Genomic DNA, 27982 nt, shown 5'->3' on the forward strand with positions numbered 1-27982 from the left:
TAATTCAAATTTGAATATTAGTATATATTCATTTTTTACTGATCCAGCATCAAAGAGTAAAAAAAATCCTGGCAGAATATCTAAAACTAAGATATGTATCCCTGTAATAAGATATCTGTAAAATGATTTAGGTTTCCGTTACTTTATTTTTAGTGTTTTAGGATTTGGTTGGTAATTGGATGACTGTCATTCTTGGCAGAGAGAATCTCTGTTGTATGAGATCATATTCTCTGAAGGATACCCAGTTTCTCTTTTGCACCCTGCTATACTTCTAGAACTTAATTATAATAGATGTTATTATGGTGAATTCTAATCATCTACTTATGTGTTCATATTTACTACCAGATTAATTTAAAAGCTTATGTTATACTTCAGATTTAAAAAAATGGAGATTTGTTCATCTTAGAGAAACAAGAACTTAATGAATTAAGAGCATTCTTACTCAGAATTTTTCAATATATTAATTGTATAACTTTTCAACTAGTTGATCTGAAACTTACTCACTTTAATTAATATTGGTATGGAAAAGTTCTTTCATGTGTCTTTCCTTGAGTTTTCTCAGCACAAATGGGGTTAATTATGATACCCGTCTTATACAGTTTTTGTTTGTTTGTTTGTTTGTTTAGTACTAGGGATTGAAATCAGGAGTACTTAGCCACTGAGCCACATCCCCAGTCCTTTTTTTTGTATTTTATTTAGAGGCAGGGCCTCACTGAGTTGCTCAGGTCCTCACTAAGTTTCCGAGGCTGGCTTTGAACTCATGATCCTCTTGCCTCAGCCTCCCAAGCTGCTGAGATTATAGGTATGCCCCACCATGCCCAGCCCTTTTACAGGTATTGATGGATCATATGTATTATTATACATAAAATAGTTAAAGAAGATCATGATACAAGATGTATATTATTAAGCATTAATGCTTATCATTATCTATTTTATTTATCCTCACAACTTATCACCCAATAAGCAGTTAATAAATATTTTGTAACACAGTAGTGGTTAATAAATACATGAGTAGATGCATAAATGGGTGGATAATGAAAAAAAATCTGACAGAGAAGCATGTGTTATTAAAGTTCAAATATTTTACAAATAAATGTTTTCTGTTTGTTATATGTATCTTAGTTTAAAAATCTACCTAACATACTTAGAACTGAAAGTCCTAGTAAACAATTAATTCTGATCAATGATATTGATCACATTTTGCTAAATGTTACAATATCTTAAATGCTTAAAGTAAATGCTTCAGTTGATATTTCAGGTAAAATCTCAGAAATATCAAATGCAAATCATTGAGCAACTAACATGACAGTTTAAGAGTAATAATTAAAATATGTATTCAGTTTTAACTTGAGAGGGATAATGACAGCCATAGCTTCTTTAACATTCTTGTACTATTTGAACTTGTAGATAGAAATATCATCACAGTGAATTCTACTGTCATTAGAACAACATTAGAACAACAACAACAAAATACTTAGCTCCTTAATAATTGTTTTCTTCTTTTGTTCAATGAATATTTTGCACATGATATCTTGGCTATATTTATAAATGTGCTTGAAATATCATTATTAATAACACCTATGGTAAAGATAGTACAGTAACTTTTAGAAATCAATCCTCTGAAATGAAGCAAGCATTTAACACATTGATAAGCAAGGACTTGGATATATATAATCCATCAGTATTATAGAATGTTGCTGTCCTGCATTTCATTAATTTAAAGGGGTCACTCTGTAATTCCAATGAAGCTTTTAGAAATAGTTTAACCAGCTTGTACACAAGATAATGCTAAGGCTAATGTCTACATTTTAATTAAATGCATGATCACAAACTCAGTTGTACCCTGAGTAAGAATATAATACAACACGAGGGTACAGCTTATTTATTTATGCTATATTTGATTGCAAAGCTTTAGCTTGAATGACTAAAAATAACCTATGCCAATCATAATAATAAAACTTGCAAATATTTTCTTCTATATATTACTTTTTTATAATTATTAAATTAATATACCCTTCAGAAGTAATAGACTGGAGAAGGTATTATTTCTAAATATAAGGGTTTAACAAGTGCTGGGAGCCATCAGCCAAGTAGGTATGACAAATTCCTTGCCAGCTTACTCCCATGCTGTCTAGTGGAAGGACTTCTGAAAGGTGACCTTGCTCAAGGACCAGGGCAGGATCCGTGTTTAGGGTGTTCCCCCTTTAGAATAGGGCGGTTTAGCATAATAGGAGATTAGGGTGTTCCCCCTTTAGAATAGGGCGGTTTAGCATAATAGGAGATTAGGGTGTTCCCCCTTTAGAATAGGGCAGTTTAGCATAATAGGAGATTAGGGTGTTCCCCCTTTAGAATAGGGTGTATCCTGCTGCTGAGTTCCTCTTGAGTGCTTAGGGTCAGACAGTATATTTTGGGAGAGTGTGGATTTGGGCAGAGTGGTGGATTAGGGCAGAGTGTGGATTTGGGAGAGTGGATTTGGGCAGAGAATGTGGATTTCCCCAGAACGTGTTTGTAGACAGCCGGTGTGAGTTCGGGAATAAAGAATTGCTGTTTGAATCTACAAGCTGTGTGGAGACTCGTGATTTGTGCCCAGCCAGAGACTGCGGCAAACAAGAAGGCAAAGCATATTCCATGGTGCTGTAAATTATTGCAAGGGACCTTCTCTTGCTTGGAAGCTGTAAATTTCCATGTCCTTTTAATCATTGGCCTCTATGCTGAGACAGTCAGTCAGTATGAGTGGGAAGGCTACAGATTATGAATGTATGTTCTTAACCTCATTTTCTCAGCAAATACTTTACCCAGAAAACAGTAACATCTCCTGGCAGGAAGATAATTGACATCCACCAATACAAAAGGATCCTAGGGCTTTTATTCATTAATTCTTTGTAGACTACATTAAATGCCATTTGGTCACATCTTCCCATTTTACTTGGACTCATGATTGACAAGGAAAACCTGGAGCCAGGAAGAAAAGCTAAGAGCCTCCCTTAGATCTGACTCTTACTGAGAATAAATTAGGGGTGTAGTTAGGGGTATAGACAAGGAGAGTGGGAGAATTAAAAACTTCTTCTTCTGTTTGCTTTCCCCCTAACTCTGGCTACCCTCCCTCATTCTTCAGACCCAGGTTTAATGTGTACTTTTTTTAAGAGGACGTCTCCTGCCTGAGTACAGCTAGTAAATTTCTCCCACTCTCCATTCATATGTTTTTATAGTGCTCTCTGCTTTATCATTTTTACTAGTATCAATATTCAAATTAAATAATTCAGGGTATAATTTTTGCGTGGCTATCTTCTTTACTAATACTCTGATGCTTTTAATAGCCAGACAATTTCTGTTATTTCACTGAAAATAAGTCAGCACTCAAAACATTATCTGGTATATGGCAGGGGTGGAATAAAGATTTTTCAGATAAATACATTTATGAGCAAACTTGTTTATTTCTAACCTTAAAATACTCCCAGTTTTCTATACCAAGTTTCAATGATTACAATAAAAAGAAAATTTATACTGAGAGTTCTTTGTTTTGGAACACTTTGTGGGAAAAATACTCATTGTATCAAAATGCTATAAAGTTATATAATAAAGAAAGATCATCATAAATTGGAAATTCTATTATTTAATAAAGTGCTAAATGTTGATAGAAGTTAATGCTTTTCTTATTAGGAATCTTTAATCAAAGATTAATACCAAAGAGACAACATTCTAAAGCATCAAGATTCTATGTTGATATAGATACGGATTCTTATTCCAGTGTGGTTGGGATTTCAAGAATTTCTTCATGTATGACTCACACCTATTGGGTACTTTGTCAACTTCTTGAATTGAATTTTTGTCAATTAAGTGCAACTTAATTCCTCTTACTCCATTTAAATATTGTCTTCAATATCTTCAAAATTAGGTAAACTTCATTAATCTATGACAAAAAAATGCCCTAGAAACAAGTCAGCATTGTTATAATCAACAATTCCAGGACAAGTGAAAAAATCACTAATGGGTATTTTAATAATCTTTTATCTTCATGGTTCTCTTTTAGATATAAAGAAGTATTGAAGTCATCAATATAATATCATAATCTCTTTTCCCTATAAGGAAAATAATCTCTTTTCCTGTAGTAGTTTATAATAAGCCAAATGCATTATTTGAAAATAACACATATGAGATTAGGGTTAAATAAGAACATAAAACTCTAATAAGGAGGGAACGTATATAATAAAGAATATTTTTTTTCTCACCACATGTTAATTATTTCTTTATTTTAATGGAATCTGGAACTGGGAATGGGTAAATTTTTTAAGAGAGATAAGTTAATTCAATTCATGATTCTTGAATAAATGTTTGAGGGTCATCTATATTTGGTAGGAATCAACAAGTTAGAGTTTTTGCTCATCTTTATTAGTCTATTTCATAGGTAGGACACACAGGACTTTGAAATTGAAATGCAATGGCGATGCTTACCTAAGCCTAACAAAATGATATGGAAGTAATATTATTTTAAAAGTGGAAAGAAAATATTCAAAAAAAGAACATGTTATGTTCTTTGGACATATCAATAAAGCTTCTAGTTGATTTTGACAATTGTACTAAATTATTTATCTTCCTATGATAGTTATTTATCTTTCCAAGAAGGTTAATATTTATGAAAATATTAATGTATATTATAAAGTATATAAGGGAGCATGTGCAGAGAGTGGTTGAGGCAGGTTTTCAGTCCTTGAGGCTTTCCTTCCATAGGATACCCACTCCATTTGAAGTTCTGAGTAAGAAATAAAATTAGCCCCAGGATTCTGGATCTCCAGAAAGCAGGCATTTCTAGTCAAGGGTGAATCTTCATGAACAAAATGTAGGAAGAAAGGCAGACATTTTAAAAATGAAAGGCAATGAATATAAAATCATATGACAAAAGAAGCAACATTAATGCAGTAAAAGGAAAATGAATATAAAGCAAATATTATAAATATACTAAAAAGGATAGAGGTGGAAAATATTGCAAAAGCAAACAGGTTTTTTTAAAGCAAGAAGGAGGTGGACATGAAGTTAATAAACAGAAAAAAATTAATAACAAACCCATAAGCTTTGAGAAGACACATTCCTGTCATAAATTCAAAGACAAAGAGATGAGGAGATGAAAAATATAGAAAGGAAAACAAAAAATATCTGTAGATGTTGCAAAAAGTATATTTTGTTAAAGAATAAAACTAGCAACAATGCATTATTATGTTTAAAATTCTAGCTAAAACTTTAAAAAATAATATATAAGTAGATTACAAGAAATAGAGTATGAAAATAAAATTTTAATCATATAAGAATTTGAAATGGTAATCAGAACTCCACCAACCCCAAATTTTTAAAAAAATTCTCAAGAACTTTTAGATGTGTTTTACTAACATTTTTGGAATAGGTTATGCCTACATTTAAGTAAACTGTGTATTAGAAGTTTTTTTCTTTTTTAAAAGATGGGGGATTTTCTACCTTTTATCTACACCATGTACAGAACTAAACCATTGTAGGCAATAGCAGAAAGAAAAATTATATTTCTATTTGGTTTATGAATATAATTATAAAAATCCTAAATTTTTATTAACTAAACCAACAGTGTATTAAAATATGATATATTTAAGTAGAATTTACTTCACAATTATTTAATGTCAGAAAAATCCACCAATGCAGTTATTTATACTAATTATTTAGAATAATAAAATCATATTATCACTTGGAATAATCTAAAATATTTCATAATATGCAATATATTTAAATAATAAAACAGTTTATAGATATGTGATCCTGGGTTCAAGCTCTAGCCCAAACATAATTTGGAAGTTTTAGTATACTGATCTGGCCATTGTTTTTGTATTAAAACTGCTGTTTTAATTGTTCCATCTTACAATATTTTGTATATACCTCCCAACTAAATTTTCTCATTAATTTAAAACTTTTTTTCAGCTGATCATTTCAAGTTTTATTTAGTGTATAACTTAAATGTCCATGAATATGAAGATGTCCCTTCTTAATCATGTCATGTCTATTTACTTTGTCAGAATGTTAAATGTGGAAGTAAAGTTTTTTTTTTTCTTTTACAATGCCTTTGACTTTTCATAACCAAGTTATAATTCATTTTCTAAAATCTTAATTATGGTATTGACTTTGGCTTAGGACAGTTGTTAAATTCATCAAAGAAGCAGACTATTCGCAGATATCTGAAATAACTACTTTAAAATTTTATCTTTTTTTTTCAACTTTATCTTCATGGCCTGTAATGCCTTTCTAAGGAAATAGATAATTTGTTTCAAAAGAATCAATATAGAACATGCTATCCTATGATGTAAAGTATCAAGAATTTTTACATAGAAAAATAGAAAAATAAAGTTGCTCTGCCAAACATTTATCTTATAATGAATAAGGCCTTTATCATGCAAGAAATAAAAGATCCTCTGTATAAATAGAGATAATGGCTACTGCAAAGTTCCTACATTAGAAAGTCAAACTTAATAACCCCCCTGACCATATCTCAACTTCATAGTGAGATCTTAAATTTTCAATATTCTATCTGGGAAACAAATACCAATTACAGAACTTCTCTTTAAACTCGATTCTAATAAAACATAGACAAGTGATTGACATAAAAACACCTGATGATGGAGGAAGTTTCGGATAAGTGAAGAGTTTATATGCTTTTTAGAAGAAAACATTTGTTAAGATCTTCAAAGCTGAATAGGGTCCAGCATACATTTCTCATAGCAAAATCAACAACAGATCAAACGTTTGCTATATGCTTAGTGCTTGAGTTTGTTTGAAGCCAAAACTGGATGATTCATTCAATTTTGCTAAAAGGTCAGTCATATTAGTTAACTGAATAATTTTTCATTATTAAATCAGTTGCTTGTCATTTGTAAAGATTAATTATCAACCCAAATGTCCCTTTGCATTTACAGGTCATTTTCATGCTTCTTTTCACAGTTCTCAGCAACAAGAATAAAATAGAAGTGGTACTTAGCAAAACAAACTGATGAGATTCCAGTTGATGTAAAGCCTGTCACAAAGAACATATTCCAAGACTCTTTCGTGGTCTTGTGTTTTGAGACATGTATAGTATTTTGCAGAGATTATATTATAGTGGGATAATTTTCTGAACACCCATTATCCACAATAGTTGTGCATGTGTGCGTGTGTCATTCTGCCTTAGTTTAAATTACTTGTCTTTGTGTGCAAAGCTATCACATGAAATTCTCTTTCCTGGCACAGTTCAACAGGCAAAGAAAAAAACAGGTTAACCTGTAAACCACTGAGAGGCATCCATTGTATATCTGTCCCTCTGGTCCCCAAGCATTCACCCAGAGAAATAGGAATTTCCTGAAGCATTCACAGTTATTCTTATTTGACAAGTCTGGAATTCTTTATGTTTTTTCTCCTTAAAAATCAAAGGAATCCTACAGATGCTGACATTAACCATACTGATGGGAATTATGATTATGTCAGAAAAAATATATAACTCCTTTGGGCTCTGTAAGAAGCTGACAGCATTCCCATAAAATATTAACTACTGACAATAAAATCCCTTCACAAGGAGTGAGAGGTTAGTAGAAAGAATCTGGAAGCTCTCAACAATGAATTTTGATTAACTGGGTGAGTTCAATTCCCTTGTTCTAGATGTTTTCAGGCTTCACATAGATGGATTAAAATGCATGGAAATCACTAGAGTATTCTCATTTGGCAAATGTTTGGAAGGTATAAAAGATGTGAACGGTCTCTTCCCAAAAGAATATATGAATAATAAATTGGCAATATTATATTTGACAGAAATAAAGAAGGTGAATCAATATCTGTTTCACTAACTTTCAGCAAAGCCAAGAGGTTTGTAACTGGCTGACCTGCCCCAAGGTGTGCACAGCACAATCTTTCCTTTCCTAAAACACAGCAGTTAAGTCTTTCAGGAATACTGCTTCCTATTTTGATGCATTCTAAAATAAGGTTTGCTCAGGAATATTCGAATTAGGATTTATTTTATAGTTATTCATCTAAATGAGAAATTTAGATACCTATGTGAAAGTTTGCTGGTATGAAAAATCAAAACACAGCTTGAAATGAAATGGATTAGCAATGCAAAAATAAAATTAGATTTCCCAGGAAATATGCATATCAAATAAAGCAGTCAAAACATCAGATGAGGATTAGAGTCCCTTACTTTGATATTTTGAAAGGCATTAAATTAATTTCAATTGGACAGTAGTTTATTATTGCTTTAGTTTTACAATTGAATTCCAAGACGTAACAGTAATAAATTTGTATTAATATGGTACTATTTGCTAAATGGTCAGGGTTAGTCCTGATATGCCCAGGCAGACCTGCCTGTCAGGAAAGACACTTATTTCTGGAATAGAACTCAAAAATATGCTAGATTTTAATAACTATTTTCCCCCTAACAGAGTGGGAATGGACATCTTGGATAAATGTTTCTGAATTTGATGTAAAGTTTACCATTAAACCTAGCCCTAAAACTCATGGTCTCCAATCCCACCGTCTTTGAGGAATTAACTATAGCCCTATTAAATGAACTTAAGATGCCCTGAAAATTCTGATTTTCACATAATACCATAAAACTCAATAAATTTAATCTTTTAATTTTTAATATATAGATTATTGTATTATCATAGTTAAGCATTTTGTTAACTACAAAATGTTTATGTTTATATACTGAGGCCTAGGAAATTATTTTCTTGACATTTCTTCAAAATTATTATTTGTCATATGTATACTCAATATTTATTAATTTAATGGTTAGTGTGATAAATTTATTTTTCATATATATATATATACACATACAAATATACATGTACATATGTATGTATAGTGACTTTTTAAAAATTTGTGTTCATATAAGGTAGGTAAAGAGGTCAGCATATTATGATAATTGTGCAATAAAAACTGTTATTTGGTGTGTGAGTTCATGTAAGAGTTATTAAAATATAATATAAAACAAAATTGTCTTAAAATACTACCATGAAAGAAAATCATTATAGTAATGAAGAAAGAGACAAATAGGTCATGGAGCAGAGTAGAATAGTATAGAGGCTCAAATATTTAGATTATATAAAAGGGTATCTCTAATCATTTGGAAAAACACCAGTATTATTTTATGTTGCAGCCTCAGTTAGCTAGTTAGTCATTAAATAAAAACAAAAAGGACCATGCTTTACTTCAAAAAAAGAAAAACAACAAATGATTCAAAAAATTCATAACAATATGAAAAACTTGAAGTTTTAGGAAAAAAACAGCATGCTAGGTTTTCAAAATTTATCAGAAAGAAGGGGACATTCTAAGTCTAATTTTAAAAATGGAAAAAGTAAATTAAAGGACAGACTAAATTGCCTACAGTGAACGTCAATATATATTTAGTTAATATATAAGGAATGGATTTATTATTTTAATTTCAATTTTATTACTATAGAGATATTTTATTATTACATGTATAAATAAAATAATTGAAATTTAAAAACTAAAACAATAATCATAGGGTGTTTCCCATGGCAACAACAAGTAGCAAGAATATATGCTTCTATTTATTATATCAATACTAACATCCTTGGTGATTATTAGTTACCCATCCAAATAATGTATGACATAAAAAGAAAAATCTCCTTGACTTAAAATCTGTCAGTTTTACCAAGTGGTTTCATTTCTTTGGACTGATAGGAACATTATATTCTGGAAAGCCTGAGCTCTGGTTACCACATAACAAGTTAAATGATTATGAAGGGTCATAAGGTCATGATGTAATATAAAAATATATGTACTTTAATTGCCAAATACTCAATTTCAATTGTGCCTGCTTGATTTAGGTTAATGTTTTGTCAAGTTTTGCAGATGAGTGTTTTGTACATTCTCAGGTAATCTTCAAAAAAAATTTTTAAGTGTATGTGCATGTTTCAAAGGTTCAGTATATTTACCAAGGCCAATAAAGAAAATAAAAACCAGAAAAACTTCTCAAACATAACTATCAGTGAAAACTGTATACATCTCTAGAGAAACTGTCAATGAATGTCATATATAAGCTCAAGTTTTTGCTTTATTTAAAAAAATCATTGTTAAGTATATCCATTTAAATGAATTGATAAGAATTCATGGAGCTATAAAAAGGCATCTCTAGCAATATGGAGACAAAAGGTTAATAGTGAACACAAGTAAAAGAAACCATTATCTAAGAGGTCTGAAGTATGTCTTTCTGAGTAAACAGTTTGAATGCATACATATGGATATGTCATATTTGATGTAGTTCGAGTTAGATATATATTCCAATTCTTAAATTCATGGAGCAGTACATGTTTGCAAGGTTAAGAAAGCAACTATGATTATCCTAATTTAAAAGTTTAAGGTTATTTATAGGATAATGCAAGGAAATGAAATTCATTATCCTGCAAAATATGCAAAAAACCATTAAATATAGTGATAAAATCATGATCACAATTTTATTATTTATTTATTTATTTTTAAAGATCTTTATTTTATTTATTTATTTTTATGTGGTGCTAAGGATCGAACTCAGTGCCTCTTGCATGCAAGGCAAGCGCTCTACCACTGAGCTACAACCCCAGCGCGATTTATTCTTAATTAACAACTGATTAAGCCGTATTTCAAAAATTTCTAACACCACACATGACTAACTTGTAAGCGATCAAGGCATTAGATGAAAATTAAAAGCAGGCATATCATAAAGTGTTGATGATCTACACCTGCATTACACATCTGTTCAAGTTCAATTTGTAGGAAAAATAAACTAATCATTCGTCCATCATTTTGTAATGTTACCTAAAATATTTCTTAATCCTTGTTTTCTTTTTTAAAAGCCAGTTCATAAGTAGAAAAATTTAAAAAGAAAAATCTAAAATTGGAAAAATATTGGAAAATTCCTTTGAAATAGATTGCATATAAATAATAATATGCAATGTTAATAATGTGGTCCTATTTTTCACTACATAACATTTTTAGGAGTTAATATTTAAAATGTATTATCTATAACAGATTTCTTATTTTAATAAGTCTCAGATACATTTAATTGACAGAGATAATAAGAGCTCAAAACATCATTTGTAATTCTCAGGGAAGATATGCCTTCTTAAGAGAGACATTCATACATTTATATAAACATAAAATAATTTAGAAAGTAACATATAGCTTCCAATTCTATAGAAGAAGAAACAAAACAACAACAACAACACAAGTGTTTTGTTTGTTTGTTTTCCTTCTTGCAAAGACATGAGTGGGAAAGGTGCCAGTTAGAAAGTGGGGGTTGAACAAATCTCTCCCACCAACAAGTTTGTGTGAATGAACATAGAAATGGCTCCTTAAAATAAAACAACCACTTAAAGCTTCCAAAGATGTCTCATTAAGTATTTGAATTTTGGTAGGAACAAATATAACAGGTTTTCTTCCATTTCTGTTATTTATAATCAAAACTGCTTTCAAAGAAGGGTGAATCTCCCATCAATCATCTTAATAAGATATGATGCTCAGATTTGGAAAATCCAGTTGAGAAGTGGTAATCTGCTTGGCATGCCAGAAGGGAGAAATTTGGGCTGAATACAATCTTGGATTGAGATTCTAGCAGAGGCTATTTGTAAATAAAAGCAAAGGTCAATGACACTGTGACCTCAAAAGTTCCAAAAGACATTTACTATTTACCAAGCTCATGAACATTTGTGTGAATTTTAGTATTTAATATTTTAAAAGGAGACTTCCTTCATATCAGACATTTTGTGATGTGAATGAAGCACTATTCTAAGAATAAACCTATGCCACTTCTATCCTTCTCCTGGGACTGGTGAAATTGTTAAGAGTTGGTGGTCTATCTAGCCATATCTTGAAAGGTTCAAAGTAAAATTATATAGATAACAACAAGAAAACAACTTCCCTCCTACTCCCATAACCCCAACAAATTTGCCGCAGTCCGGCTGCAGCAAAATAACCAAGGGGTGACGAACAGGGACGAGCAGATTTGCTCCTGTCCTATAATGAAAAGTATTCAGTAATAGCCTTTTGCTGCAACTTTTTTCCTGATAATCCTTCTTCTTCTGAACTTTCTTTTTTCTGACTAGAGTTTCTGGGCTTTTATCAACACATGCCCTAACTATTCTTGGTTCCATTGGGGTGCCTCCTTTTTTCAACAATTTACTTAACACCTCTTCCATATTTTCGTCACAAAGACAATACAACATTTCAAGACAAAACAACACACAAACATACTGTATCAGGAGTGGGAGCCTTTTCAAGCTGGATATTTCCTATTTCTTCTTTTAGAGTCTCTATTTCCTGTTTCAAATCCTGAACAGTTTTCTCCTTATTAGCAACTTTGAGAACTTCAGCTTCCAGAAGCTCTTCCACAGACTTGATCTCTCCATTGATTATTTTACAGAATATTTCAATATTCCTTATGATTGGGAAAGAATGCCAAGATGGTGTATGCTTTTGGCAAGATGCTTTGGCTGTGCAGTCATTGAGGATACCTGGCACCAAGGATTTGGGGGCCAACAGAGGTGAGGCAAAGAATCTCACCCCCCACACACTGGTGCATAGGCCTATCCACAAGTATGGCTATAAGCTGGACCGGTAGTCAGTGATGGGTATGATCCAATTGCAGTGGTACCAACCTAAGACAGGAGGCTGACACCTAGAGGTCAGCTCATCTGATGATGGGTAAGTACTGTATGTTGAATTGGACAACCTAACAGACACAGACACGGTCCCTAAGTCACATTGCTTGTTGCTTAATTAAACAGAAGGGGGGAGATGCTAAGAGCCATAGCCAAGTAGTAATGATGCATGGCATTTTTGGTTGAAAGGTGACGCCAGGAAGCCATTGAGATGATATGATTATGTTAAGATGTGCATTCAAATGGATATTAGACCCCTGCTGTCCACCTTAGCCTGCTTTGGGACTCCTGGAGAGTTCCCATTTGTTGGGGAAGTGCGGTAGGAGGGAATTCCAGAGAAGGGATTTGCTACTGGTGTGGGCCCAGGAGAACGCTGCATGTGGGGGTCGGCATATTTCCAGGGGAGGATACAGGGCATTGGCAGGAGTTTCAAAATAAAGTTTGTTCCTGTTTGAGTGGCTCGTGATTTTGTGCCCAGCCAGACTGCGGCACAAATTAAGCCTGGATCTAAAACACACATTAATTTGAAAATATAAGACATGCTTTTTGAATTAATAATTGAATAAAATATGAGGAAAAATTGCCTTAAGAGAAATTGGCAAAATTAAAGATCATCGTGTATTAATCAATCCTGAAATTCAAAGCTACTAATGATAATCATGGATTTTAATATATACTAAGATCAGATAAAGTAAAACAAGACATAGATATCAGTGGTAGGACACACCCAGGTGTCTTAAGTGAAGGTGCTATGTAAATGCAAAGACAATTACCTAAAGTGCTTTATTTTTTCATCCACAAGAGAATACATTTAAACCATGTAGAAACAGATACCGCATATAAAGAATGTCTTCTAGTGATAAATGGTTTTCATTTTATGCAAACTTCTTGAATTACATTTGGTGTGTTTACAAATATATAGCAAGCTTCTTAGATACTGGCAAAAGAAAAGTACAGCCTATTAAAAATTTTTCCATTTATATAAAATGTACAAATGACTGCTCAGAAATGTAATAACTTTATTTTAGTAATTCCATAGTCTCCAAGTTTCAAAGTACAGCTAGAAGGGATATCAAAAGAATAATTTGATCCAGTATTAAAGAAAAAATATTGTTTAAAATATTCCAACAGCCTATTTCTTCTAGTGTATTTGTGCTTATTCAGAACTAGAGATCCACCACTAACCATATTTCACCTGCTAACCATCAAAGTGTCTGTATGTAATACAAGGATTATTCCCAGATGCTATTTCTCAAAGTTAAACATATATTCTTTGGCTCTTTTTTCATAGAATCAAGTTATGGAGACCTGGATTAGTTTTGCTACTTTTCTTCAGAGACATGAGATTTCTTCTATGAATTTTTATATGAAAACCCAGAGTATCCCAAACTGATAGATAGTAACCCAAGTTGCATGATCAGGAGCTGTCAATGCCACAGTGTTCAATTAAAGAAAAGTTTTTCTCCAGGCTTCTTTATTCCTTATTGTTCTGTTCCCCTGAATGTCAGAGAGGTGTTTGCCTTAGGGCACTCCTTTGGGACTTCTCAAGAAAATGGTTTCAAATGGAAATGAAGAGGCCTAATCTGTGCCTTTGAAGTAAAGTTCTTTGTAAAAGCTGTGGCTGAATCAGACTCTTGGCCCTGTGTGTGGCTGTGAATTACATTCTCAGCACCCCAGGAAACCCAAGAAAAATCCCATGTGTCCATCCCAATCTAAAAGAATGAAAAAGAAGTGTACTATTGGATGAAGTCTCTTGCCTTCCTCTGGTCAGGCTCCTGACCCCTATGAAGTCAGAACAGGGATCCTCTGGGTCAAATGAGTTGTTGCAAGCCCTCCAGTAACTAGAACACAGGACTTTGGGTTTTTTCACGAGTCCAGTACACATAAAGAATCTACCCCTGGCCGGCAGGAGGCCTCTAATTTGAGAAGAAGAGCAGTTATAACTACAGGCCCATTTTATCTATCCTGTTTCTCAGGAAGGGTGTCCAGGCCACCATGACATTTGGCATATGATGGGCATGAGAGCTTTCTTTTCACACCATCTAAGACTGCTCACCCTATAGAAACCCCCAGCCAGAATGTTATGATGAGTGTCTGTATGGAAGAAGATGAGGGCCATGTGGGAGTGTTTTTGTTAGAATAGTGGTCTTTTGTGTGGTGGTTGGAAAAAATGACTGGGTCCACCTCAGCTTGAATTCTGGTGTGATGCCATTAGAGACTGAGTACTGGAACTGATCTCAGAGAACTATTGCCATGAATTGTGTTGGGATTTTAGAAGGCCAGGCATTAGAGGAGCCTTTGGAAACTGAGATCTAGGCCGAGGGTGGGTTTCTCCACAGCACTGGGAATCTCAGCCAGGATTTCACATGATTTTGCTGTGAAAACCTTCTCAGCTATAGTTGAGAGCCAAAACTCACAGGAACCTCATATTTTAGACCCCAATGGGCCTGGATTCCTGTGAACTTTAGCCACTCTTTGGGAACCTTGCCTGCATGCGATCTCCAGAGCTTTTACTGAAAGGAGATTCCTCAACACTCAATGGCTCCTGAATGAAGTAAAACCCACAGTGTCAACTTCTTCATTCTTGAAATATGGCTAGGCCAATACCATGAAGTTTTTGAGAATCCCAAGACCAGAAATCCCTGGAGAACCTTTAGATCTCCGGTTGCTCATCATGACTGAACCAGCGAGTGCCATTTTTGACTGAGTGGAATTCATGACCTTGGTGAAGAACAGAGAGGCCAGTGAGTAGGAGCCAGCAGGGAACTGGGCCTGGAGCAATGGGGTGCAGGTGTGTGGTCCAAAATCTGTGGTGGGCCCCTGGGCTTCTGTCATTGGCTTCCAAATGATATGTGACTGACAAGGTGCAGCCAGGAGACCCGAAAATACAAAGGCATGTTGTTGTGGGGAGAGGATTTGGTGCGATGCTCAGAAATAAGTTGCTACACTCAAGTGGGAAAGATATATGGAGTAGCAGGCCAGTTTGTGTTTTTGCCTTCAGACCCTGACTCACACCATGTGGCAGATCTCCCTCCAGCACTGTGTCCTGGTTGAGCTTTTTGTATTTCAAAAACAAACACCAATTTTCCAGGGAAGCTGTAAGATATGCCATTAAAACTGGGCAGTGAGCCAAAGGCTTCACAATGCACCCAGGGAGACATTCATACCACAACGGCCACAGTCACTTGAATAGAGAGGATTCAGCTCTGCTGCCCCCTGATCCTATTGGAAAATATGAACCCATGCCCTCCTCTTCACATAGATTCAGACCAGGCTTTCATGATCTCACTACAAAGGAATCTAAAAGAAAGCTATATTTTAGTAAACGAATGTCAGAGGCAGATAATCAAGAAGTCATTAGGCCAGCAGGGTTCCATGTTTGTGGAATGTTTACCCTGTCCTCAACTTTTGAGATCTCTTCTGCCACACCCAGGTTTGTGAGCTCCTCAGAATTTCCAATTCCAGATATGTATTCACAGATTTTTTTCCTCTTCTTTTCTCATTGTGTCTTCTTTAGGGTGATAGTAATGTCCAGGCATTGTGGTGGATGACAGTGGAAGATTTTTATGTGCCACGTGTTCCCATATGTATTAGACTCATTTTCCATTTTGCCATTTGAAATATTGAATCTCTGACACTAACCCATAACTTTCTAGGCTCTGACTACTTACCCTAACATCAATAAAAATAATCCTAAAGGAATAGAAGTAGAGGCATTTGATAGGAGGCATGGTGTATACTTGGCCTTGCCTTTTGCTTCATCAGAGATACATATTATAAAACCTGTGACACATTTTTCTCCTTTTACTTCTCCAAGAATTTTCAAAATCAACAAATATGTAACTTCCTGACTTCCTGTCTCTGTCGCCTGGGTCACAATGTATATTTTTATATACATATATATAATCCCACTGCCATCACAGTTATATTTTTGAGAGTACTCTAACTTTGGTAAATACAAATTTCATGAAGAGATCACTGCCCCCCAATACACTGAGGTAACTGAAAATTCAAGCTGTGGTGAGCTTTATACTTCAACAAGTTTAGACATGAAACAATGTAGAGGAAAATGAATATTTGGAGTACATATGTGAAGGATATATATATATATCCCCTTATGAATTTCGATTGGCATACATACTATTACATTTTAATGTATTAAATATATATATATATATATATATATATATATATATATATATATATATATATTTAGTATGAATTTGCAAACATGAACTATTTGTGTCATATACTTATACTACCTTGATTCTTTCATGTCCATCTGTGTGGATTTATAATCAACTTTTCAGGAGATATTTTTCAGAAATATTCAATTTCTTGATATACATATTCATTTCAGAATACTCAAAATGAACTTCAGTGAATATTGAGTACTAACCCTAATATTTCTACAGTAAGAGACCCAGTTTAACATCAATGAAAGTATATTCATATGGGACATGATGTGTATTTTTAATTAAATTTTTATTCAAAATTGTTATATTCCTATTTCTTCAGTATATATACATCATAGGATGTATAATTTCATCCACAATTCACAAATTGATATGCATATGATTCACTTTCATTCACTCCCTGAATCAGATCCCATGCATTTCTCCATGTTGCTTTAGTTGCTTTTTCATGAGATTTCTTTTATATCACATAACATTTGAATTCCATCATCATTTTCAAAGCAAAACTCAAACACAGTTTGTTATAATTTGTAACCCTAATATTACCACTACATGTATAACTACTTGGATTGAATGTTTGTATGTGAATATCAGATTTCATGTATTTTTTAAAATATCAATTCAATCCATTATTTAAAATAGTAATCTGTTATATTTTTTTATTCACCATATGGTCTATTCATGTATCATCTCTATACACATAAACCCACCTATTTTTACCCCCAAAGTCTAAATTGTAGGGTTTCAAAACATGCTCCCAGAAATGGTGGAAGAAATATGCATGTCACCTGCTCCATGTATTCCTTTATCACATCATTTTCTGGACACAAAATGCAAAACTCACACTTATCTTATTCTTCTCCCAAAGCCTCATTTTAAAGAGAGCATGGATTACTAAAATCATCTACATCTGCATTGCCTATTGTTTTCAAATTTCAATCCTATGGTGAGTATACACTTGATTCTTTCAATGATAGTGTGTTCAACTATCCCCCTGTGGAAATTATTCCTGATCTTATCACTCTTTTTGTACTTTGCCTGATCTCCTAACATCCTTATTGATATCTATTTCCCCAAGTGCCTTGTTGTGACTGAGTCTTCATGTGTGCTGAGATTCCCATTTACACTTCTTCTCTGCATGGTCAGACAGATTTGCAGGGAATTGTTGGGCGGTGTGCTAGGTAGGACATTTGGGTGCAGGTGGACGTGGGGCAGCTGTTTTCCTGTGGACAGTGGCTGATTCATCCACAAAAGCAGCCTGTTGTCCCCCACCAGAGCTGTCCAGAGTGATGACCTTTTAATTTTATTATCAGGACCATGAGGCTTCTAGCAGGGATCACACCTCCCTAAGAGGTTGTAAGGAAACTCTGTGAATAGAAATCCACATAGTGGTGGAAAGATCTCAGACCAGCCATCCCTTGGGAGGTGGAAGTTAAAGGTTTGTTTCACTCAGTTGGCAGAAAAAATTTGAGGGAAAAGTTCATTTTCATAACGTTTCTTTTGGCTGGAGATAGGATAAATGGGGCAAAGATGAATGTGCTTTTCTACATTGGGCTAATTGGGTTAGATTGATGAACGTGGTTACATATCCAGGGCACAATATGAGCTACTTTTGTATATACAAATTCTTTTACTTCCCACTATAATCTCAGAGGGTAGACATCATCACTCCCCATTTCTTACAGATGGGGAACTGAGATGTGGATAGATTGAGGAGCCTCCCAGATCACCCAGATGGTAAATGGCAGAGCTAAGATTTGAACTGCAGTATTGTGACACAGTCTCTGGTTGTGGCCAGTGTACTGCATTACCTGGACATGAAGGGAGGGTCTAGATAGTATGGCTGGATATGTTCCTGAGCTCTATGGCATTCTGTGAAGCAGTGTCCCATTGGGTGTAAGTCATCAATTGTATTTTGTCACTTCCAGTAGCCTCCTGGAGGGAAGGGTTCTATTCTGTGTCCTGGCATCCTGCTTGATGCCTGCCATTTAGGACCTGTATCCATTTGCAGATCTCCATGTCAGCAACCTGGGTCAGAGTGGAACAGGAAGGCAGAGGGCTTCAAGTGGTCTCCCTGACTCTTGTCAGCTCTTATCAGGATGAACAGAGGTAATGTCTTGGATCATTGTTTAGGGTTCACTGAAATCAAAGCTAAAATATGATCTTAAAAAAGAAAAGCACTCATTTCTGATGTGTTCGGTTGCTCTCCCTCTTTATCATTAATGTTTTCCTTTTTTTGGAACCATGTACAGGCAGGAAAACTCCCCTGCTCCTCTGTAAAAGTTAAGCCAGCAAGGTGTTTGGTTATCATTGCCAAATAAATTAATTGAGAACTACTATTATCATCTAAAAGCTTAATTATTTCCCTTTGTACTTCCTTAATGCTTATAGGACATTGATTCCTCTCCAATCTGCTGGGCAGGAGTTCCAGATTTTTCTCCCCACTGTGACAGTTTTGTGCGTTGAGTGCAAAGCTTCAGTTACCAAGTGCTTAGTTTAGCTGTGGTTTGTCCACCCAGGGTTCCTGTGTTGGAAGCTTGCTCCTGAGTGTGGTGATATGGGGGATGGTGGAACCTTGAAGAGGTGGAGCTAGTGGTAGTTCACTGAGGACACTGCCCTCAGAAAGGGAGACCTGAAGATGCTGCCCTTAGAAGAGACTCTGGTTAGTTCTTGCATCTTGAGATTCATTATGAAAGAGTAAGACTTCTCCACAGTCTCTGGCTTCCTAGCTCATCATGTGATCTCTCCTTTTTGCTTGTATTCCTGCAACAATTCGATCTGCCATGATGTTATATACCCAAAGAAGTTACCCTCATCAGAGGCTGAATTAATAAGAACGTCTGATTTTGATTTTTTCAGCTTCCCAAACTGTAATATATAAACCTCTTTTCTTTATAAAGTACATAGCCCACAACCTCAAATATACAGGTCACTGGAGGAACCCAGAAACACCATGGAGGAACCCAGCAACACCATCAGGGTAGTGCCCAAGACACATTATCCATCAGATCTCTCATCAGACGAACCAGAGGGAGCACAGGGTTGGACATCTGCACCTCCACCAGCACAGTACTAACACCAGAGTTGGGAGTTCAAATTATTCCCACAGGAGTAAAAGGACCTCTTCCCCAAGGAACAGTAGGCTTATTACTGGGACACAGTTCTTCTACTACAAAAGGACTTATGATAAGTCCTGGGGTAATTGATCCCGATTATGAAGGTGAAATAAAAATTATAGCTAGTTCTCAAAAGGGTATATCAGTAATTTCACCAGGAGACAGAATAGCACAGTTAGTAATAATACCCAGCCTACATGATAAATTTTTCAGTAGTACAATAGAATAGTTCCAGGGGATTAGGCTTCACAGTTGTAGATTGGTCTCTGCTGTCTTTAAATTTAGATTCTCTCTCAATGCTAAAACTAAATATTCAAGGATATGAATTTAATGGGCTACTGGTCACATGCAGACCTTAGCATCATATCTCATCAAGAATGGTCAAAACATTGACCATTACAACAAGCCAGTCAAACACTTTGAGGCCTAGGAGTGGCAACTAATCCCCATAGAAATGCAATGGTGTTAGATTGGAAGGATCCTGAAGGATGTGAAGGAACTATACAGCCATATTTATTGGATCATCTTCCTATAAATTTATGGGAACGAGATGTCCTAGATCAATTAGGTTTGCAATTAACAAATAATAGCAATCCAAATGTGCCCACTATTAGGGCTAGACAAGATTTTAGGAAAGAAAAAAGATTAGGAGAACAAGAACAAGGTATAGCAGCACCAATTCAAATAGATCAAGGAATAAATAGACATGGATTGGGTTTTCAGAAGGGGTCACTGAGACAATAAAAATTACTTGGAAATCAGAAAGACCAGTATGGGTTTCTCAGTGGCCCCTGAGTAAAGAAAAGATACAAGCAGCCCATGACCTGGTCAAACAACAATTAACGGAGGGACATATGCAACCTTCCATATCTCCCTATAATACTCCCATTTTTGTCATTAAAAAGAAATCTGGTAAATGGAGATTATTGCAAGATTTAAGAGCCATTAATAATGAGATGCTTATTATGGGACCTGCTCAATCAGGGATTCCCCAATAGTCTGCTTTGCCAAAAACCTGGTATGTTTTAGCTATAGATATTAAAGATTTTTTTTTTTTTCAATTCCAATTCATCCTGAGTATAGTCCACGTTTTGCATTTACTATCCCTGCACTAAATCATGAAGTTCCTGATCAGAGATATGAATGGAAAATACTCCCTCAAGGGATGGCTAACACCCCAACTATGTGTCAAATTTTTGTTAGCAAAGCAATCCAGCCACTTAGAAATCAAAATCCTGAACTACAAATATTTCACTATATGGATGATTTATTATTAGCACATAAACTTAAAAACACATTGCTAGAATATTATGCCATACTTACAAATTTAGTAAAAAAAATATAATCTAGAGATAGCAATAGATAAAGTACAAATAAATTTCCAATTAATTATTTAGGAGTTCTATTATCTTCAACCATGGTGCATTTGCCAAAAATTCAAATACAAGTAGATCAACTCAAATCACTGAACGACTTTCAAAAATTATTAGAAGACATAAATTGAATAAGACATTATCTAGGCATACCAACGGGAGAGTTGGGACCTTTATTTGCTATCCTAAAAGGTCCATCAGATCCAAATTCACCCTGCATGTTAACAGCTGAAGCAAGAAAGGCATTAAAAATCATTGAAACATATATGAAAAATATGCATTTGGATAGAATTGATATAAGTTTGCCTTTATTATTTATTGTAACACCAACAAAAGAATATTCCTACAGGAGTATTTTGGAAAGAAGGTCCATTATTGTGGATATGTTTATCTTATTCTCCTAACACTATTCTTATTAGGTATCCTGAGGCTGTAGGACAATTAATACTCAAAGGAATAAAAAGCAACAAAGAGAGTGTTTGGAATTTCTCCCAATAAAATTATTACTCCATATACTATGGATCAAATTGTTGAGTTAGCTAATGAGTGAAATACTTGGGCAATAATCATTTGTAAATCTAATATTTTATTTGATAACCCCTTACCATCTAATCCTTTATTGTCTTTTTGGTCTTCGCATCCTATAGTTTTTCCAAAAATGACAAGAAAAACACCTATCATGAATGCTCCAAATATATTCACTGATGGGTCAAAAAATGTTACAGCAGTAGTAGTTACCCCTGATCAAACTTTTACATTTTCAGTACCCAAACAATCAGCTCAAAAGGTAGAGCTTAATGCAGTATTACAAGATTTTGTGATGTTTAAAGATTCTGTATTTAATTTATTTTCTGATAGTCAGTATATAGTTAATGCTATAGTATCCCTTGAAGATGTTGGTAGGATTTCCCCTTCCTCTACTGTTTTCTCTTTTTTTTTTCACTATACAAAGTCTAATCTGGGACAGAAAAGATCCATTATTTATAGGACACATCAGGGCACATACAGGATTGCACATACATAGTCTTCATTTTCTCCCAAATTTAATTTGCCCACTTATACCTCAGTGTTGTAGCAGTGCTGTGTACCTGACCTAGTGCTTTGATCTTATCATACCATTGTAGTGACCTGGAAGAGATTTAAGAGTCCTTTCTCTTTTTGAGTTTGAATCATAGCTTTGATGTGGTCTTTCTTATTTTATTTTCTTGTTTGGGTAGTAGGGGGATAAGGTTTTAACTGGTTATTCTTGAATTGCTTTTACAATAAATCAATTTTATAATCTTCAAATCCATCAACTTATATATATATATATATATATATATATATATATATATATATATATATATATATATATTTAGTTAGGGCTTCTTAACTCTACTTATGATTGATGGAACACATTGATTTGGAATTTCAGATCTTCCAAAGCACTATTTGTTGTAATATTATTTTTTAAATATAGTGCCTTTTAAAAATAACATAAGGAAGTGACTGTAATACAAATAATGTTGATGTTTTAAGTTCTACTCTACTCATTTTAGGTAGATGCATTCTATATAGAACATGGAAGAAAGATGAAAAGCAACAGTAATTGTGTATTCAGAATTCATACCAATCAATGGTGAAACAGTGCAAAAGCAGGAGGCAATATCCATTGATTGATTTCATAGCTTTTGTATGTCTGAGAAATGAGTGCTCAGATGAATTTTATCTTTTCAAGCATGTTTTTGTAAGAATTGTGGGTGTGCCTATCTTAACATTTATTTTCTGTATTTTAAAATCAAGTATTCTCCACGTTTTAAATGTTTTATATTAGAGACTTCTCTAATGCACACTTGTCAGATATATATATCTCCAATGTACCAATATTGTACCTTTTGTTTTTAGATGTTAAGCACATGCTCATGTTAGGTACTTACAAAAATTGTTACATTATGTTTTCTTATGTAATTTTTTTTTGGTTTGTTTATGTGATCCAAATATATTCTTTCCTTAAAAAAATCATGCTAAAATAAGTAGAGCACATCTAAATTTACATTTAAATACAAACGGAATTCTAATTTAGTGACATGAAAAATTATGGACCTGTCCTTAAAAAAGAGCCCTTTCCAAAATTAGTTATCTCTCTGCCTAAATTGTGCTTAACAATGTTTTTTAAACTTAAATATTCTGAGTTAATTTGCATATTAGATTACTTAAGAATTACAATAACATTTTATTTATTGACATAAAATTGCTTGAACGACTAGTGGTTTTTTTTTTTTTTTTGCCATCCTAGATATGTTACTGTAGTTTAATAAATATTAGCCAAATTGTAGTGGAAGTTAACTTATATATGAGTGTTGTTTTAAGAATGTTGCTTTACATTTCATCCAAAACTATTGTTGATTTTGCCATTTTTAAGTAGAAAGCTTAGGACTTTACTACAGCAATTTAAAGTTACCTCAGTATAAAATACAAATAGCCTTACCTGTTATTTCTTGTATATTCAGTATGGTATTGCTAAATTCAGTGATTTTTTGAAGTTTAAAAATTATTATTCCTGAATCTATGTAAATGCACCTGAACTGGTATTTAAAATAACCCCCATGGGAACACATTTTAAGAAATACCATATTCCATGGAGTGTGGTGGTGCACCCATGTAATGCCAGCTACTGTGAACCTGACTCACAGGTCATGTCAAGGTCAAAAGGGTAGAATTTAAACCCTGCTGAAGCAGGGTTTTGAATTTGAGGCCAGCCTCAGCAACTTAAGGAGACTTGGTTTTAAAATAAACAGTTAAGAAAGGGTCTACAGGGGTAGCTCAGTGGTGGAACAACCATGGATTCAATCCCCAGTATTGTAAAAAACACAAACACATTCCATAAACATTTGTCTTCATATTTTTCTAAATATGCAACTGTTGTAACCGCAGGGCAGGCATGTTTAGAACAGTATTTTCTGCTAGATGAACAAGGAATTCCTGAGTTGTGAAGCTTCCTAAGCTGCTTGTTTTAAGAATGTAGAGCTCGGGTGCGGGATTGTGGCTCAGTGAGCAGAGCGCTTGCCTAGCATGCATGAGGCACTGAGTTCAATCCCCAGCACCATATAATAATACACAAAGAAATAAATGTATTGTGTCCATCTATAATTAAAAAAGAGAAAGAATGTAGACCTCTTCATGAGTCTTGCTGGATAGGCCTCCTGCTTTTTGTGCCATGGTTCAGTGGTTCTGAAGCCTATCTGTGCATTAGAATCACAGTGGGACCTTAAAAAAAATCTAGGTACATTTCAATAGATCCTGATTTACAGGGTATAGGGTAAGGGCTGAGAATCGTTAGTTTTTAAACTGTTACCCAGGTGGTTTTAATGTGCATCCATGGGTAAAAACTATCATCAGCCTTGGAGGAGAATGTTAGCAAACAGACTCAATGTCTTTTGAGTTTTAACACTCAGCTCACTTCTCCCCAGACCCCAGCGGCAGACATAGGCGAAGCTTCCAGGCTCTGAGTCCTACACCTTGGCCCAAGGTTATCTCCAAGAGATGGCAGTACAGGGAATTTCATCTAAACTTATCTGTTTTCTTTAATAGCAAGTAATTTATGGAGGTACTCAGCTATATACTTGCTGTCAGAATCATGTTTAATTCTCCCCAAAACCCTACAAAGTAGTTAGAATTATAATTTTATAAGGAGAAAACTTATGTCTTTTCCGCATACTCCCGTCTTCTCTGTAGTCATTCTCTTTGATAATTCTGGGACTTTTCTTTTGATTAAATATTTAAATAACCTAGTATGAATTGGTAGGAGAATAGGAAGCAGGTATATGTGGAAATTAGGGGAGTTGTTAGTGGATTGGAGACTGAGTCCCAGTATTGTAGAGTTTTATAGGCTGACATTTCAGAATCATCCAAGATCTGTAATGATAGCGTAAATACAGAACTAATCAAAGCATATAGAGAAGATAAAATTGATATTTAATGTTATCACTATTTTGATTGATTGAACTGAGTTGATTATTGCATTTATTAAAGCCATTTTAAGAGTATAAAATTCTATGGCAAAGCATACAAATTCATCCTAATGTTTACTTTAGACTACGATTTAATTTTTTCAGCTTTAAGTGCCCGTGTCACTATTCTACTTAGGTAAAATAATTATCTCATTGTAGAATATGTAATTCCAAAAAACTTAAGCATCATTGAAGTAGAAATAGATACTGTGGATATTTAATGCCTTTTCCTTTGTGTATATAATTGCTTTCACATTACTTTTAATCATTTCAATAAGACACATGTAATTCAATCAATTGAAATATCAATTTTAAGAGCTCATTGGAATGAAAATGAAAACATTACTGTACCTACATCTGGAAGATTATGAGCAGATTGCTAAATTAGATTTTATATTATTGTGGTACTAATAGAAATGAGTCCTTTAAAATAAACAGAATTTAATGGTTTACTCATTAAACTTTAGTTGGATGATTCTCCTAAATCATTAGGGATGTGGTAAGGTCATCTATTAATGTAAAGTTTTTGTTTACTTGGAAAAGCAAGTGGGAAACATTGTGGAAAAACATTGTTTTCTGTTTTAGTGGATTCATATAAACGAAATTAGAGGAATACGGAACTATATGAGAATGAATAATGATAGTGTTCCTTGAGGAAACTTAAATAGAGCTCCTCCCTCACTTACAGTTAACATAAATTACTTGAATGACTTAATGTTTACTACATAGTTTAAATTCCTTAAATGGAAATTATTTTATTTCTAATTAAATCATTTTATTTCTACTTATTTTATTCTACTTAAAAAACTCTGACTCTTTCTTAGTCTCTCTGTTTTACTGAAGATAAAAGGTTTTTTTTATGGTTTATTTCCTGTAAGTAATTCTTCGGTGGGAAACAGGAAAAGGCAGATGTCTCTGGTTTTCTTTTATTGCCTTTCACTTACTTTTCTCCTGCATATAACAAAGCCTAAAACAGATTTGAGAGGTTGGGAAGTTTTGTTATTTGTAGGGAAGGGCTAGGATAAAATCACTCAAGACAAAGAATTCCTTGAAAAATTTCAATACATGGTTCAACTGAGACTTTTAATTTGGAAGGATATCATAATAGTTCATGTGATTTTGCTCCCCCTATCCCTTTACTCTTTATGAAATAAAGAAACCATCTCAAAAGTTTAAGAGAAAAACCCTGAGCAAACTACTGCACACCTTGCACTTGCTTGCATTGGCTGTTTTAGATGATCAGCTCTTAGAGGATCTGGACTATGAGTTGTAACATCCAGTCTGAATTAAACTGCATATAGGTGTCTTTTTTTAATCTTTTGTCTCCTTGCAGTCTGTGCTTTTCTTTGTTTTTATATACTTTGTGACAGATATGGAAAAAAAATCATATATAATTATCCTATTTTCCACAGATTCTTTGTTAAACTGAATTTTTAAAAATAAGTATTTGGTCTAAATTGAGTTTTGTCTTCTTGTTCCCTCCAAAGGCCCAGATCACTTTTCTTCAGGGGAAAAGAAAAGGTCAAGAAAATTTGAAGGATCTAATGAGGAGGACCAAAATGTTGGAATATTGTCTTCATCCACTTCAGTGGATGGTCTTTGATTTTTTTTTGTGTGTGTGTGTGTGTGTGTGTGTGTGTTTATGCAAAATCTAAGGCAGTTCATTGCTTTAGGTAATTAAGTATTTGGTAGTTGATATTGAAATTCTTTATTGTCAGTTTTTTCTTTGATTTGTAAATCATTTATTTTTTTAAGTTGGTAAATGGACTATTTCTTAAGCTGCCATAAAATATCACTTAGATAGTATTATGAATATTAAGACATAAATATTTTTATTAGAACTTGTGTTAATCTTCATATAAGATCATTATATAGTACCAGACCTTTTTATCTCTTAGTAAAAGAAAATAGTTTTTTTTTTTTTTCATACTTTGAGAGCTTGGTTGAAAGTTGGAGAGATAAAAAGTAAAACATTTGTTTGAAGTATGTAATCTGGGAGTTTTTGACATCTTAAGATTTCTAAATTGTAGGTTTAACCAAAGAAAGAATATTAGCATTAATAATGGTAATTTTTTAATAACTACTGTGTTCTAGGCCCTAAAGACTTATAATTAAGTAATTTGTATAGAGAAGCAGAGTTATAGTAGATCTGAGTTAGGTCCCTCAGGATTGGTTCTAAAAGCTGTATTGTTTACCAGTATATTATACTGTCTTGCAAGGTAGGAGAACTGAAATATACAAATACTGAAGTAACCAGAGTAGGTGCATGGGAGTGTATTCAGACTTGTGAATCACTAAAGTGTATGAAGTGTGATGGTTTCTATGGTAGATGTATGTCTAGGCTATACAAGGGGTCACAAAAAAGGGACTGGATATTATCTTGAAGTAGTAAGGAGGGCATAATTAGAGGAGGTGAGGTTTCAATAGCAACATAGATAATAAGAAGGTGCTTGCAAGTTAGGTAAGGTGCAGGAAGTAGAACATGTTTGACCTGGAACAAAGCCTCTTGGTGTATTCAGAAAATTGTAGTCAATGCGTGTAAAGAGTAGGGTGTTAGTTGTGATTTCACCACTGATAACATGGTAGGGGAAGTCCAAGTCAGATCATGGAGTTTAGAATACTGAAGAAGAGCTACCTAAGGAGTTCAGACTTTTACCTTACATGTGATAA

General features: G+C 34.0%; 1 non-coding gene across 1 annotated transcript; it reads right to left on the minus strand.

Moving 5' to 3' along the window:
* Positions 1 to 10509: 10509 nt before the first annotated feature.
* Positions 10510 to 10582, minus strand: Trnaa-ugc (transfer RNA alanine (anticodon UGC)). Its single transcript has one exon. It is a non-coding gene; the product is annotated as a tRNA-Ala (tRNA).
* Between the last annotated feature and the right edge of the window lie 17400 nt (positions 10583 to 27982).

This window comes from Callospermophilus lateralis, unplaced genomic scaffold, assembly GCF_048772815.1.
Source record: "Callospermophilus lateralis isolate mCalLat2 unplaced genomic scaffold, mCalLat2.hap1 Scaffold_91, whole genome shotgun sequence".
Lineage (NCBI taxonomy): Eukaryota > Metazoa > Chordata > Mammalia > Rodentia > Sciuridae > Callospermophilus > Callospermophilus lateralis.